At 43.8% G+C, this 14,019-nt stretch overlaps 1 protein-coding gene across 1 annotated transcript in view; it reads right to left on the bottom strand.

Annotated features, from left to right (window-relative positions):
- LOC124788945 (spondin-1-like) overlaps positions 1-14,019 on the bottom strand; it is a 643,244-nt gene that overhangs the window by 299,132 nt on the left and 330,093 nt on the right. The gene's annotated exons all lie outside the window — the stretch shown is intronic.

The following is a 14,019-nucleotide window of genomic DNA, read 5'->3' as shown; positions in this document are numbered from 1 at the left end:
GTTTATTCACGTATAAATGACAGGAAGCAGTGTCGAGTACTGTGTAAAGTATGAACGATGTAGATCGAAGAAAAGCCTAAAATGTAAACAAAATATAGAAGGAGAATCACTATTATCACAAAAAGTAGTCTTCCGCAGAGTCAAAGTAGTACTACAAGTAAAAATCGAGAAATATCACTTCTGTTGACGACGATAATATTCGCTGTAGACGGTGTGATATCGTTTATTAAGGTAAAAAATATAGCTTGCATGAATAGTATTCCAAGCAATTGCAAGAGGAACACTGAAGTGATCAATTTAATTTACTGCGTCGAGTAGGCTTGTAACTCGCAATCGTTAGAGAATAGCGTCGGGGGTAGGATGTGATAGTCGCCAATAACAACAAATTAATTTCCATCCTTCATTAATAAATTGTCTGCATATAGATTAAATGACCTTGAATGATGTACCCACTTTTATTTTAACGGCATCATCCATGGTGAATATTCGTGAAAATGTAGGCCGTTTTGAGTACGTCAGATAACAGTTTACAAATATCAATTGGGCGTTTATGTGCATTTATTGCAGTCTCAGCAGAATATCACATTGATGTTTAATAACCATTTCAGAATATCTGCGGCTCCACAGCTTTGTATCTCCAACATTTGTCTCACATAAACATTGATGTTTTGATACTTAATAGAATACTATTCAGGAATGTTACATAGGAACTTGATATCCTTCACTTAAACATACTATTCAGGTCAAGTAACAGTTAGTAATGGTCAATAGTCTTTACAGACAGATATCTTTCGGTGAAAAATATGGTAAAACAGGTTGCCATTGGCACATAAAAAATTCAGCAGACTTTCTAAGTAAACACTGTCTATGCGATCGTTGGACGCACAGGAATGTGGACATTATTGCGATCAGTATTTTATAGCTACGTTAGGCAACGTTGGCACAGTGTGTGATAGAGTGTGTATTGTGAGGAACTGTTTGTTACAAGAAGTGATAAGATCAACTACACTCCTGGAAATTGAAATAAGAACACCGTGAATTCATTGTCCCAGGAAGGGGAAACTTTATTGAGACATTCCTGGGGTCAGATACATCACATGATCACACTGACAGAACCACCGGCACATAGACACAGGTAACAGAGCATGCACAATGTCGGCACTAGTACAGTGTATATCCACCTTTCGCAGCAATGCAGGCTGCTATTCTCCCATGGAGACGATCGTAGAGATGCTGGATGTAGTCCTGTGGAACGGCTTGCCATGCCATTTCCACCTGGCGCCTCAGTTGGACCAGCGTTCGTGCTGGACGTGCAGACCGCGTGAGACGACGCTTCATCCAGTCTCAAACATGCTCAATGGGGGACAGATCCGGAGATCTTGCTGGCCAGGGTAGTTGACTTACACCTTCTAGAGCACGTTGGGTGGCACGGCATACATGCGGACGTGCATTGTCCTGTTGGAACAGCAAGTTCCCTTGCCGGTCTAGGAATGGTAGAACGATGGGTTCGATGACGGCTTGGATGTACCATGCACTATTCAGTGTCCTCTCGACGATCACCAGTGGTGTACGGCCAGTGTAGGAGATCGCTCCCCACACCATGATGCCGGGTGTTGACCCTGTGTGCCTCGGTCGTATGCAGTCCTGATTGTGGCGCTCACCTGCACGGCGCCAAACACGCATACGACCATCATTGGCACCAAGGCAGAAGCGACTCTCATCGCTGAAGACGACACGTCTCCATTCGTCCCTCCATTCACGCCTGTCGCGACACCACTGGAGGCGGGCAGCACGATGTTGGGGCGTGAGCGGAAGACGGCCTAACGGTGTGCGGGACCGTAGCCCAGCTTCATGGAGACGGTTGCGAATGGTCCTCGCCGATACCCCAGGAGCAACAGTGTCCATAATTTTCTGGGAAGTGGCGGTGCGGTCCCCTACGGCACTGCGTAGGATCCTACGGTCTTGGCGTGCATCCGTGCGTCGCTGCGGTCCGGTCCCAAGTCGACGGGCACGTGCACCTTCCGCCGACCACTGGCGACAACATCGATGTACTGTGGAGACCTCACGCCCCACGTGTTGAGCAATTCGGCGGTACGTCCACCCGGACTCCCGCATGCCCACTATACGCCCTCGCTCAAAGTCCGTCAACTGCACATACGGTTCACGTCCACGCTGTCGCGGCATGCTACCAGTGTTAAAGACTGCGATGGAGCTCCGTATGCCACGGCAAACTGGCTGACACTGACGGCGGCGGTGCACAAATGCTGCGCAGCTAGCGCCATTCGACGGCCAACACCGCGGTTCCTGGTGTGTCCGCTGTGCCGTGCGTGTGATCATTGCTTGTACAGCCCTCTCGCAGTGTCCGGAGCAAGTATGGTGGGTCTGACACACCGGTGTCAATGTGTTCTTTTTTCCATTTCCAGGAGTGTATATGAGCATTGTTGGACATAAAGTTAGAGACAAGTTGAAATGTTATTGCTATCGTCAACTGCAATTTTGTTTTCTGCAGAATATGGTAGATAATATTCCATGATAACGTAAGAGTAACCGGAACTTTAAGATGGGAGGGCAAGTATTCAGTTGTTTATTAAATTATGGATGTTGTTGACAAACAAACTGTTTGATTTGATAAAGAAGACACATACATTGGCGTGCCAAAGTTGTCACTCCCGAGTGACAGCTCTATGAAACTCGCACCATTCATAAAAAGAACTGCTGTAGTATACTACAGAAGATGGCTGAGAGAAATATGCTATGAGACCACAGATGTGACACCTTTATTCAAATACTATCATTACACTGAAGTCATAGCGATCCATGGCGCTCCGTTGGACATTACAACAGACGGGAGATGATTTTTAATAGGGTATATGGTCAACATGGATGGTAACGCTTGCTCTCCAAAGTGCTCCCATGCTGACCACAGGATTGTTACGGAGTTGTGGTGGGGCGTTCCATTCCTCCATCAGCGCGGGTGACAAATGCTGAATGGTCGTTGGTACTTGCGGACGTACTTCAATACGTCTCTCCAAACGCATCTCAGCCGTGTTGGGTGGGAACGAGTAGGCCAGTCTATTCGCTGAATATCCTCTTTTTCCAAGAGGTCCTGCATCTGCCCTGTTCGATGCGGTCGCTCATTATCGTCCATAAAAATAAAGTCAGATGATGCTGTCATTTACCGTCTTGTAAAGTCATCAGATGATCAAAACGACTTGCAAAATGATTTAGGTAAGATATCTGTATGGTGCGAAAAGTGCCAGTTGACCCTGAATAAGGAAATGTGAGAAGTTATTCACGTGAGTACTGAAAGAAATCAGCTCTATTTCGATTACGCGGTAAGTCACACAAATCTGAAGGCTGTAAATTCAGATAAATACTTAGGGATTACAATTACAAACAACCTAAATTGGAACGATCACATAGATAATATTGTGGGAAGAGCGAACCAAAGACTGCGATTCATTGGCAGAACACTTAGAAGGTGCAACAGGTCTACTAAAAAGACTGCTTACACCACGCTTGTCCGCCCTATTCTGGAATATTGCTGTGCGGTGTGGGATCCGCATCAGGTGGGACTGACGGATGACATCGAAAAAGTACAAAGAAGGGCAGCTCGTTTAGGATTATCGCGAAATAGGGGAGATAGTGTCACAGACATGATGCGTGAATTGGAGTGGCAGTCATTAAAACAAAGTCGTTTTTCGTTGCGACGGGATCTTCTCATTAAATTTCAATCACCAGTTTTCTCCTCCGATTGCGGAAACATTCTGTTGGCACCCACCTACATAGGGAGAAATGATCATCACGATAAAATAAATCAGGGCTCGCACAGAAAAATTGAAGTGCTCATTTTTCCCGCGTGCCGTTCGAGAGTGCAACGGTAGACAGTTTGAAGGTGGTTCATTGAACTCTCTGCCAGGCACTTTATTGTGAATAGCAGAGTAATCACGTAGAAGTAGATGTAGATGTAGACAAGGGAATGGAGAACAGTGCCACAGTAGCGTTGACCGTTGAGTGTACCGTTTTCCAAGATTTGGTCAGTACGCCCGTGCAACACTGTTCCTCCCTCCAAATAGGACTGATAGAACAGATAAAGAAGATCCAACGAAGAGCAGCACGTTTCGTCACGGCATCGTTTAGTCGGCCGAGAGCGTTATGCAAATACTCAACGAACTCCAATGGCAGACGTTACAAGAGAGGGGTTGTTTGTCACGGAAAGATTTACTATTAAAATTTCGAGAGAGAATTTTCCGGGAAGAGTAGGACAACATATTATTTGTTCCCACATACGTCTAGCGTAATGACTATGAGGAAAAAATTAGACAAATTAGAGCCAATACAGAGGCCGACCGACAGTCGTTATTCCCACGCGTTATTCGCGAGTGGAACAGGGTTGCGGGGATCAGATAGTGGTACAAGAAGTCCCTCCGCCACACACCTTTAGGTGTTTTGCTGAGTATGATGTAGATGTAGATATATCAACATCTTTGGCTGTAGTAATGCTGTGCTAGAAAATGGACTGATCATTCGAAACTAATGTCGAACGGAATTTAAAAAGACGTACGGTGCAATAATTGTAGAGATTGCAAGAAATATTCTCGTTTTAGTGGCTCTTTCTCTCATGAATGTAACACTGTATTACACAGTTACATCTTCAATGAAGTAGGATCTGAGAGTCTTCTTATGTGACTCGCGCCGAAGTAACAGTTTTTAAGAATGAAGTTTTTGATAATCAACTAAATTCATAAAAGGAAAAAGAAAACCCCCTGATTAGGCCCTGAAGGCTGCCGCGCTCTCCTCAGTTATTTATCAACAGATGTGCTATGGAGGGGCGTGGGCTCAGCACGGCGCACTCCCGGGCATTGTCGACCATCTGATCTTGGAACCGCTAGTTCTCAATTAAGTAGCTCCTCCACAGGCATCCCGAGGCTGAGTGCACTGTGGTCCAGTCCTCCCACGAACGAAAAATCTTTGGTTCTACCGGGAATCGAACCCAGGTCTCCCACGCGAGGGCCTGTGGCGTTGACCACTCGCCTACGGAGGAGGACAAGCAAACGAATAGAAAAGAAAAAAATATTTGCCTAGAATATTGTAAGACGTTGGACGATGATGTTTGGTTTGTGGAGCGCTCAACGGCGCGGTTATCAGAGCCCGCACAAATCCCCAACCTTTGCTCAGTCCAATCTCACCACTTTCAGGAATGATGATGAAAACACTAACAGCCAGTCACCTCGAGGCAGGTGAAAAATCCCTAACCCCACCGGGAATCGATCGCAGGAACCCAGGCTCGGGAAGCAAGAACGCGACCGCGAGACCACGAGCTGCTGACTAAGACGTTGGAATCAGTATATCTGTGTCCTGTTACAAACTACAGGGTCCATCTGAAAAGATTGGAGAATGGGCCAGTATCTAAACAGAAGATATGTATTCGCAATTACGAATGTGATTAGACTACAGCTGTACAATGTATTGGTGACATGCGAAAATTTGTGCTGGACCAGGACTAGAACCTGAATTTCCCGCTTTACGTGAGCAGTCGTCAAATCGGCTATCCGAGCACGTGTCCCGGACCGAAGAAAATCCGCGTATGACCCTGTCTGTCCACAACCTGCACTCGAGGGAGACATATATATTATTGTCGCGGCTGGTAGAGGCATGTAACACTATTCTGCAGTGTCTGTGTTTTACGGTGTATCATGCAGTGTGATCACACATGAATGGAGGACACTGCATAGTACGCCATAAAACACAAACAGTGCAGGATAGCAGTACCTAAATGTTGTGTTAGAAATTAGGGCAAGCGCATACGCATGGACACGACGAGAATCACCCCATAACGTCACACAATGAGTACTGATGACCATGATGTTGAACGCAGTAAATGCTGCACCATCTGTAGAATGGAAGGAGTTGTCAGCAGAACTTATTGTAATTTGTTTTTAATATCTCCACTTATAACCCACAAGGAAGTCAAATAGTGTTACAGCTGCATATTTCGTCTCTTTCTGCCCAAGGGTAAGGTTAAAGGAGGCTATGTACAGACTAGTCACAGTAGTGCGACCACCGCCTATGTTAGACGTCAACGTGCTATAACCACACATAAGGTAGCAGGGGAGAGAAGGGCGCAAACATTTCCGAACGGCAAGGTCTGTAAGTTGCTCACGTGCTGCCATGGTTAAAGTACTGTACTACCGAACGTGGCAAAATGGCACCATCCAAAACCGGCGCGGAGGTAACTTTGGTGATAAACGATGGCTGCGGAGATGTGTATGAGCGAATAGACGTGCAACGGTCAAGCAGCTGTCGTCCAGATGAACTAAGAGGCTACCAACAGTGTCTGCTTAACGGCCGTCCACCGAAAGTTGCTACGTATGGGCCTCCGCAACAGGTGCCTGGTTCATGCACCCATGCTGACTGCTCTTCATTGGCGAAGAAGGTTGGAATTCACATGCCAGTACCGCAAAAGGGTGTCCGCAGCTCGTGGTCTTGCGGTAGCGTTCTCACTTCCTGCGCACGGGGTCCCGGGTTCGATTCCCGGCAGCGTCAGGGATTTTCTCTGACTGGGCGTTGTGTGTCTTTCATCATCATTGACTCGCAAGTCGCCGAAGTGGCGTCAGCTAAAAAGGACTTGCAATTTAGGCGGCCGAACACCCCGCATGGGGTCTCCCGGCCAATGCCGTACGATCATTTCATTTCACCGCAAAAGGACGTCCACTGATTGGTGAAAGGTGGCCTTTCCAGATGATAGATGGCCTTTGGCGTGTACGGCGTAAAACGTTTGAAAGCAAACAGCCTGCTACAATCATTGGAAGGATCCAGGCCTTTGGAGGAAGGTTATGGTCCGGGGAATGTTTTCACGGAATTCCCTGGGTAGTTTCCTCACTATGGAAGGCGCAGTAGAGCCACATAAGTTTTTCGCCGGTCATGGATCCTCAATCGATAATCCTTGCGCAGCTAGTCAAGGCACTGGAGTCGGCACGGCTCCAAATCCCTGTCTGTATCTTCCAGAACTTCACTGACTATCTTCCTGCTCGTCTCGCAACGGACCGCGCTGCAAAAAGTGGCGCCGGCCGTTGTGACCGAGCGGTTCTAGGCGCTTCAGTCTGGAACCGCGCGACCGCAACGGTCGCAGGTTCGAATCCTGCCTCGGGCATGGATGTGTGTGATGTCCTTAGGTTAGTTAGGTTTAAGTAGTTCTAAGTTCTAGGGGACTGATGCCCTCAGATGTTAAGTCCCATAGTGCCCAGAGCCATCTGAACCATCTGGGAAAAGTGATTATTTTGGATTTGACGGATGGTCACATTAATGTGGCTGGACAGTGTAATACGACGGGAGAAACGTAAGAATGAAGAGACTGTTTTTATTTCTACTTCATTTATGAATTCTATTATTATTTTCAAATTGCGGCTTGTTTTCTACAACAAACTTCACAATAAAGTAAATGAATTATGAGGCTAGTGTCAGTACACCTAGTTATTTAAATACTTCTCTAGATTTTCGGAAATCACACATAATCCTTACAGCAAGTTTATGTACGATGAATACATCCTGCCTATGTACGAGGGTTGGAACTTAAATAGTGGCAACTATTTATTCACAACCGATACAAAAGAGTTACATGTTTGTACCCGTTACTGTCCTTCAAAATAGCCACCAGCGTTGTGTAGAACCCGTTGCCAGCGATGTGGAAGGCGTAGTATACCGTTAGCAAAGCCTGTTCTGTTGACGCGAATGGAGCGGTCTACTGCCTGTCGAATCTCTGGAACAGTTCTGAAGCGAATGCCACGAAATGGTTCCTTCATCTTCGGAATCAAATCAAAGTCACAAGGACTTACGTCCGGGAAGTATGGTGGATGGTACAGTACTTACCAGTCCCATTGACTGAACAGAGCAGCCACAGCTTGCGCTGTATGCGCCGGCGCATTGTCGTCCAAAATGATGGGCGGGTTGCGCAGGTGGTGTCGCCGCTTCTTCCGCAAAGCTGGTCGCAGGTTATGCTCCAAAAACGGACAGTAATACTGTCCATTGATGGTATGCCGTCGAGGAACGTAATGCGTTAGGATAACACTATCACAGTCGTACACGAGAATCGCCATTACTTTAGACCGCTCCATTCGCACCATCAACAGAACAGGCTCTGCTAACGGTATACTACACCTTCCACATCACTGCACTGGGCACTACACAACACTGGTGACTACTTTGAAGGACAGTAACAGGTGCAAACATGTAACTCTTTTGTATCGGTTGTGAATAAATAGTTGCCGCTATTTAAGTTCGATCCCTCGTACGTAATTGCCCAAGAAAATTATTCCATATGGCATGAAGTTTGCAACTTAGTACAACTTTCTAATACCTTCGTCACAAAAATCAGCAATTTAAGAGCAACTGTTATCGAACTAAAGAAATTTTGTAGAGGTACAATATATGATTTGCACTTCAATACACGCACGTAGGAGTTCGAACATTCAGTTTTACATACACTGATGAGTCAAAACCTATAGACCATCTGACCGATAGCGTGTTGGCCCAGCAGCAATTCTGTGTGGCATGAATTCGACAAGTCCTTTGTTGATTTCCGGAGGTATATAGCATAAAATATCCACGCACAGATGATAATTCCCGTAAATTACGGGCTAATGATATGTGACAATGCGGTCACATAACCAGAAGAATTTTATCGACAGTGTCAGAGATGTTTAGACTGGGCGAATTTGGTGGTCAAGTCATCAACGAGAATCCCGTATCATGCTCCTCGAAAGACGGTAGTACGATTCTGGCATTCCGACGCGGACAGCCATCCCACTGGAAGATGCCATCTCCGTTGAGGAAGACATCAAGCATAAAGGGAAGCAGGTGATCGGCAATAATGTTCACGTAGTCGCCAGTTGTCACGTTTCATTAACACTCCTTATGTCTTCTGTAGTAGATAACGGTACTGGTACAGGATTATCAGCTTATTCCCCACTAGCAGGTGCTATCGTTCACAAAGGAATTTCGGTAGATTTAGCTATTTTATCATTACACTAAATGGGTTTAGCCTTCGAGTACTGCCACGACTCCCAGGTGAATGTCCCCAACAGCATAGCACTATTCTCATGGCTCTACGTCCGTGGTGCAGTGTATGTTACGAGCATCCGCACGTCTGGATGACGCTATGTCCAGGCACGACCACTGCTTTGTAAAGAATGCAAGCCTTCGACTTCCACCGTTCTGTGATGAGGAATGGACGTCCAACACCTTGTTGCCTACTTGTGGTTTCACAGTCCTTTAACCACACATTTCATGTTCAATACTCCACCCAACAGATTAACAGGGCACTGTCAGTTTAAGAGAAAAATAGGTATTGCACTCGACAGATTAAAAGGGCACTGTCAGTTACAACCAAGAATCAGGAACTGGATAAAGAGGAGAATACGCCGGAAAATCCTTAGTTCTTCCTTTTGTGGGCAATATTTCGTTTACAATGGCAAGAATCCTTCGTAAATGTCATGTGAAAATTATTTTCCCTCCACCATCTAAAATTGCAGACTTATTATTGTGGAAGGTCGGAATTTACAAAATACTTTGTCAGTGTGGTATGACTTACCAAGGGCAGACCACACACACTGTGGAAGAACGCTGCGCTGGACATCAACGTTGCGCTCACCTTTTGCATCCAAGCCAGTCCGCTATTGCCGAACACTGCATTTCCACTTAACATTCAATGGAGCGTGGTAAAGCTATGATTCTGGACTCCATTATTAAAGAATCCGTGGAAATACGCTTGGCTGAAAAGCTGATGAACCGTGATAGTGGCTAACAGTTGGACAGTGCAAGGACCCATCATCTTTACGATTTGTTCTAAACGAAGCCGACAGAGTGCGGACAATCAGCAACAATTCTGCGTGGCAAGAATTCGAAAAGTCCTTTGTTGATTTCCAGGGGTATATGGCATGAAATATCCACGCACAGCAGAGGACAGCTGAATTCCGCGGTTCCAATTGCGAGGGCGCTGCCACCGGGTAATATGGCCCGTCTGTCAGCTTGATCTGACGCAAGCGCAGGGTTGTCGGAGCGCTCTATATACTGTGGAACGGAGCAAGTCATTGTCAGTCTTCGATGGCTCACCTGAAGATGACTGGCAGGTGCGCAGTTGAATATCGTGAGATGTATTAAAAGATGACCGGCTGGAAGCCCGAAATTTGTTTGAACATTCTATTCGGTGGGAAAAACTTAAATTTTACATTTTACACTGATGCTCATAACAATAGTCCTCGTACAACCGACTATTTTCACCGTTTCCCAAATGCTCGTACCCAGGATCTTGGCATACCAGTCTGTCATTTATCAAAGTCGCTTATGCAAGTGGATTTCCCTTTTTGCGGCTAGCAGCGTCAGTAGAATGCTACTTATTCGTCTCCAATCTGCTTATATGATTGTCTTACCGCGTCACACACCCTTGACGCCACAGGATGGCATTCAGTCTCGCCGTGGGCAGTGGTCGTAGCGTTTTGGATCGTCAGTGTTTATGCCTTTTGATTGTCCATGCACAGTGAAAAGTCGCTCAGTATATATGGTCACTAGCTGCAATGCCCGGCGAACATATAGCACGGTTGAAGGCATGAGGATTATCCTCCCTATCAGATATATACAGGCATATATTTCATATTGAAACGTATTGTGTGCGTATCTATATTAAATTAATTAATCAAAGATGTGATATATTTTGGTATAGCCCCGAACGAAGAAATTTGAAAGCAAGATTATATCGACGTATGTTTGTGGTGCCATCCTGATCGTATAAACGAATAGTTCTGAAGATGATACTTGTAATGTTATTAATATGACTTGACCACTGTAAATGTCGTGTGACTAGGGACTCCCGTCGAGTAGACCGTTCGCCGGGTGCAAGTCTTTCGATTTGAAGCCACTTCAGCGACTTGCACGTCGATGGGGATGAAATGATAATGATTAGGGGAACACAACATCCAGTCCCTGAGCAGGGAAACTCATACAGAAATACCCAGAGCTTTACCTTTAAGTTTTTTTGCACGACAGTACTCGCATGTCTTATCCATTTTTCCGAAGACGATTTTTATATGTTCATTGCATTTTTCATGTACTGACAATGGAATGCCTCTAGTTCTAAATTATAGTTTCTACATACTGTAATTCCTTGATGTTCGCTTAGAATGGCCATTCTTTCTCTATTTTGTTTATTTCGCATTTGACGTTCATTCGTTGATTCACGGTTTCTAATTGAATTTACTCTAATTCGCGTCTCTTCGTTAAAGTTTGTTTTTTATTTTTCACTTCACCTTTCTCTTATTTGTTGCACTCCTACTCGAACTTTAGTAAGTCGTCTTTCTCTTTCTTCGGTTCTACGTGATTTTATAGCGAAGGCAAGCATGTGTAAAATCCATAAAAATGAATTATTAGTTGTAAATAATAATAAAACTAAAAATATTTTGAACTCTCTGAAAAACAACTGAATGTAAAGAAAAAAGCAATTTTCTGTCGGAATCTATTTACCATAGGAATCCTCACATTTTACTTTTTGGTATTTTTCCTTAGATCCTCTCATGATCGTTCTTAAAATGTGACTGACGAAAACGGACTAAGCTGCGTCTTATACCGACGACCGAAATTTGATATATTCGATTTCGATATTCCACAAGATTCGGATATATTCGATTTCGGAAATAGAAGAAATTTTGCGAGAATTTAGCCTTATAATTATTTTAATTTTTGAGAATACTGTTATTGTTTGTAGCCTGTGCCAAATATTATTCACGAAACCAAAGAAAAATTTGGAGTAGGAATTAAAGTTCAGGGACAAGAAATAAAAACTGTGAGATCTACCGAAGACGCTGTGATTGTGTCAGAGACAGCAAAGGACTTGGAAGGCAGGTGAACGAAATAAACAGTGTCTTGAAAGGAGGATATAAGATGAACATTAACAAAAGCAAAACAAGGATAATCGATTGTAGTCGATTTTATCAGGTGATGCCGGGGAGATTAGATTAGGAATTGAGACACTTAAAGTAGTAGATGAGTTTTGCTATTTGGGCAGCAAAATAACTGTTTACGATAGAAGTAGAAATCATATAAAGTGTAAACTGGCAATGGCAAGAAAAGCGTTTCCGAAAAAGAGAAATTTGTTAACATCGAGTATACATTTAAGTGTCGGGAAGTCTTTTCTGAAAGTATTTGTATGGAGTGTAGCCATATACAGTATGAATGTGAAACACCGACAATAAACAGTTTAATGAAGAAGACAATAGAAGCTTTCGAAATGTGGTGCTACACAAGAATGCTGAGTATTCGATGGATATGTCACGTTACTAGTGAGAATTAGAATTGGGGTGGAGAGAAAAGGTTTTGGTACTTGGTACTTCTGTTCAGATGATGCTTCATAAAAAATTCCGAATATGCCTCTGTTCCTCATTGATACATGAAACGACACTCAAAATATTTTGGGCGCTATTCGTAACTAAGTGCGAGAGAAAACGATTTTTGGAACCCACACTCACCTCTTATACCCACTGCAATCGAACTCCCTTAATAACAGCAGGAGGCCGAGGGCTATCTGCCAACACAACCATGAGTGGGTTGCAGTGGGTGGTCATGCAGAAAAGTGTGGCCTTACGTACACACATTATTTTTATTTATTTATTTATTTCATTAACAGTACGGAGCAACCTACCGCTTTGAAATGTAAGGTGGGTCGGATGCTTCTGAACCCAACAGCAAACACTTCTCAGTATTACAATGTTATTGTTATACAGTCGGTGATGTTCTTTTATGATATAAAGAACATAATTTAAAAATTTCTGCAAGGTTACAGCGAATTGAGTGCTTAACAGTTATTAAAATGGTTCTATACAATTTGTTTCTGCTTGCTGATGCGAATATAATTTATGCATGTCAAAGAAATAAAAAGAAAAATGTAATACAATAAGTGTGGTGGAAATAATTTGCAATATGTAGAGGGAAGTGATATACTGTATCTGGATGTCTAATATAGCCTTTTTAGCATATTGGTTGGTAATGGCATATTTCTACCTATTTCAGGTGAGAAGGTCTCTGTAGAACCTCGAGCTATTCTCATCTGAAATGGTTTGTGCTTATGTATGTGTACTGCGGTTGTGTGTATTGGTATATCACTGGAAGTGTTGCAAGTCAGGACACTGCATGATACCCAGCAGCTGTTTGTTTGTCCTATTGTTGGTAAAAACGGTATATTCTATGTGGTACATTAGACAGATACACCTGGTATTATACAGATTAAATTCTGACTGAGCATTTGACATATGGAATACATGAATATTAGCTTTACATGAGAAATACAGTTCTGTTTGTAAATTTGTTAGTAAACAAGAATGTAGTTCATTGCTACTTGAGTGCATTATTCCTTAAATAGCTTAATAAATTACATTCTTAGTTTTATACATAGTTTATACAGAAAATACATTTGATGTAGGAAATTAATCCATTGTAGCTTTAAAGGGAGAAGTGAATATACTTCTATCTACACATAATAAGAGGAACAATATATTACTGCTTGTGTGCAGTATACTTTAAACGCTATGCAATATGTCGTTGGGAAGTAGGAGCCGCGGAATAAAAATTTTTGGAGCCTTCTCCTCCCAAGCGACGTTACGATATTAATAGAGTCTTAGTATGTGGTGTCGGCGTTTGTTTGTTTTATGATTGTTACTGCCTGTTGTGTTATTTGTGACTGTGTTGTGGCATGCAGTGTCGTGCGTCGTTGGTTTGGGTCCCTTACGTGTTGATCCCTTCTGAGTCATGTTCACGTAGTGTGTTGGTTCTTTCCTCGGTTTCGGAATCTGTGGTCGTGCTTGTGCCCTCCCATGTGGTTTGTTGTGTTGTTTGTGCTCGTCTACGCCTCCTTCCATATGGGTTTTGGCGCTTGTATTCTTCATGCAGCGTGTTCGATACAATATCGGATACGCTATTTATTATGTTCCAATCATCGGGATTACGTATTATTCTGGCGATGTCACTGTCGTTCTG

This window comes from Schistocerca piceifrons, chromosome 3 (genome assembly GCF_021461385.2).
Source record: "Schistocerca piceifrons isolate TAMUIC-IGC-003096 chromosome 3, iqSchPice1.1, whole genome shotgun sequence".
NCBI classification, from domain to species: domain Eukaryota; kingdom Metazoa; phylum Arthropoda; class Insecta; order Orthoptera; family Acrididae; genus Schistocerca; species Schistocerca piceifrons.
This window is presented reverse-complemented; position numbering and strand designations above follow the sequence as displayed.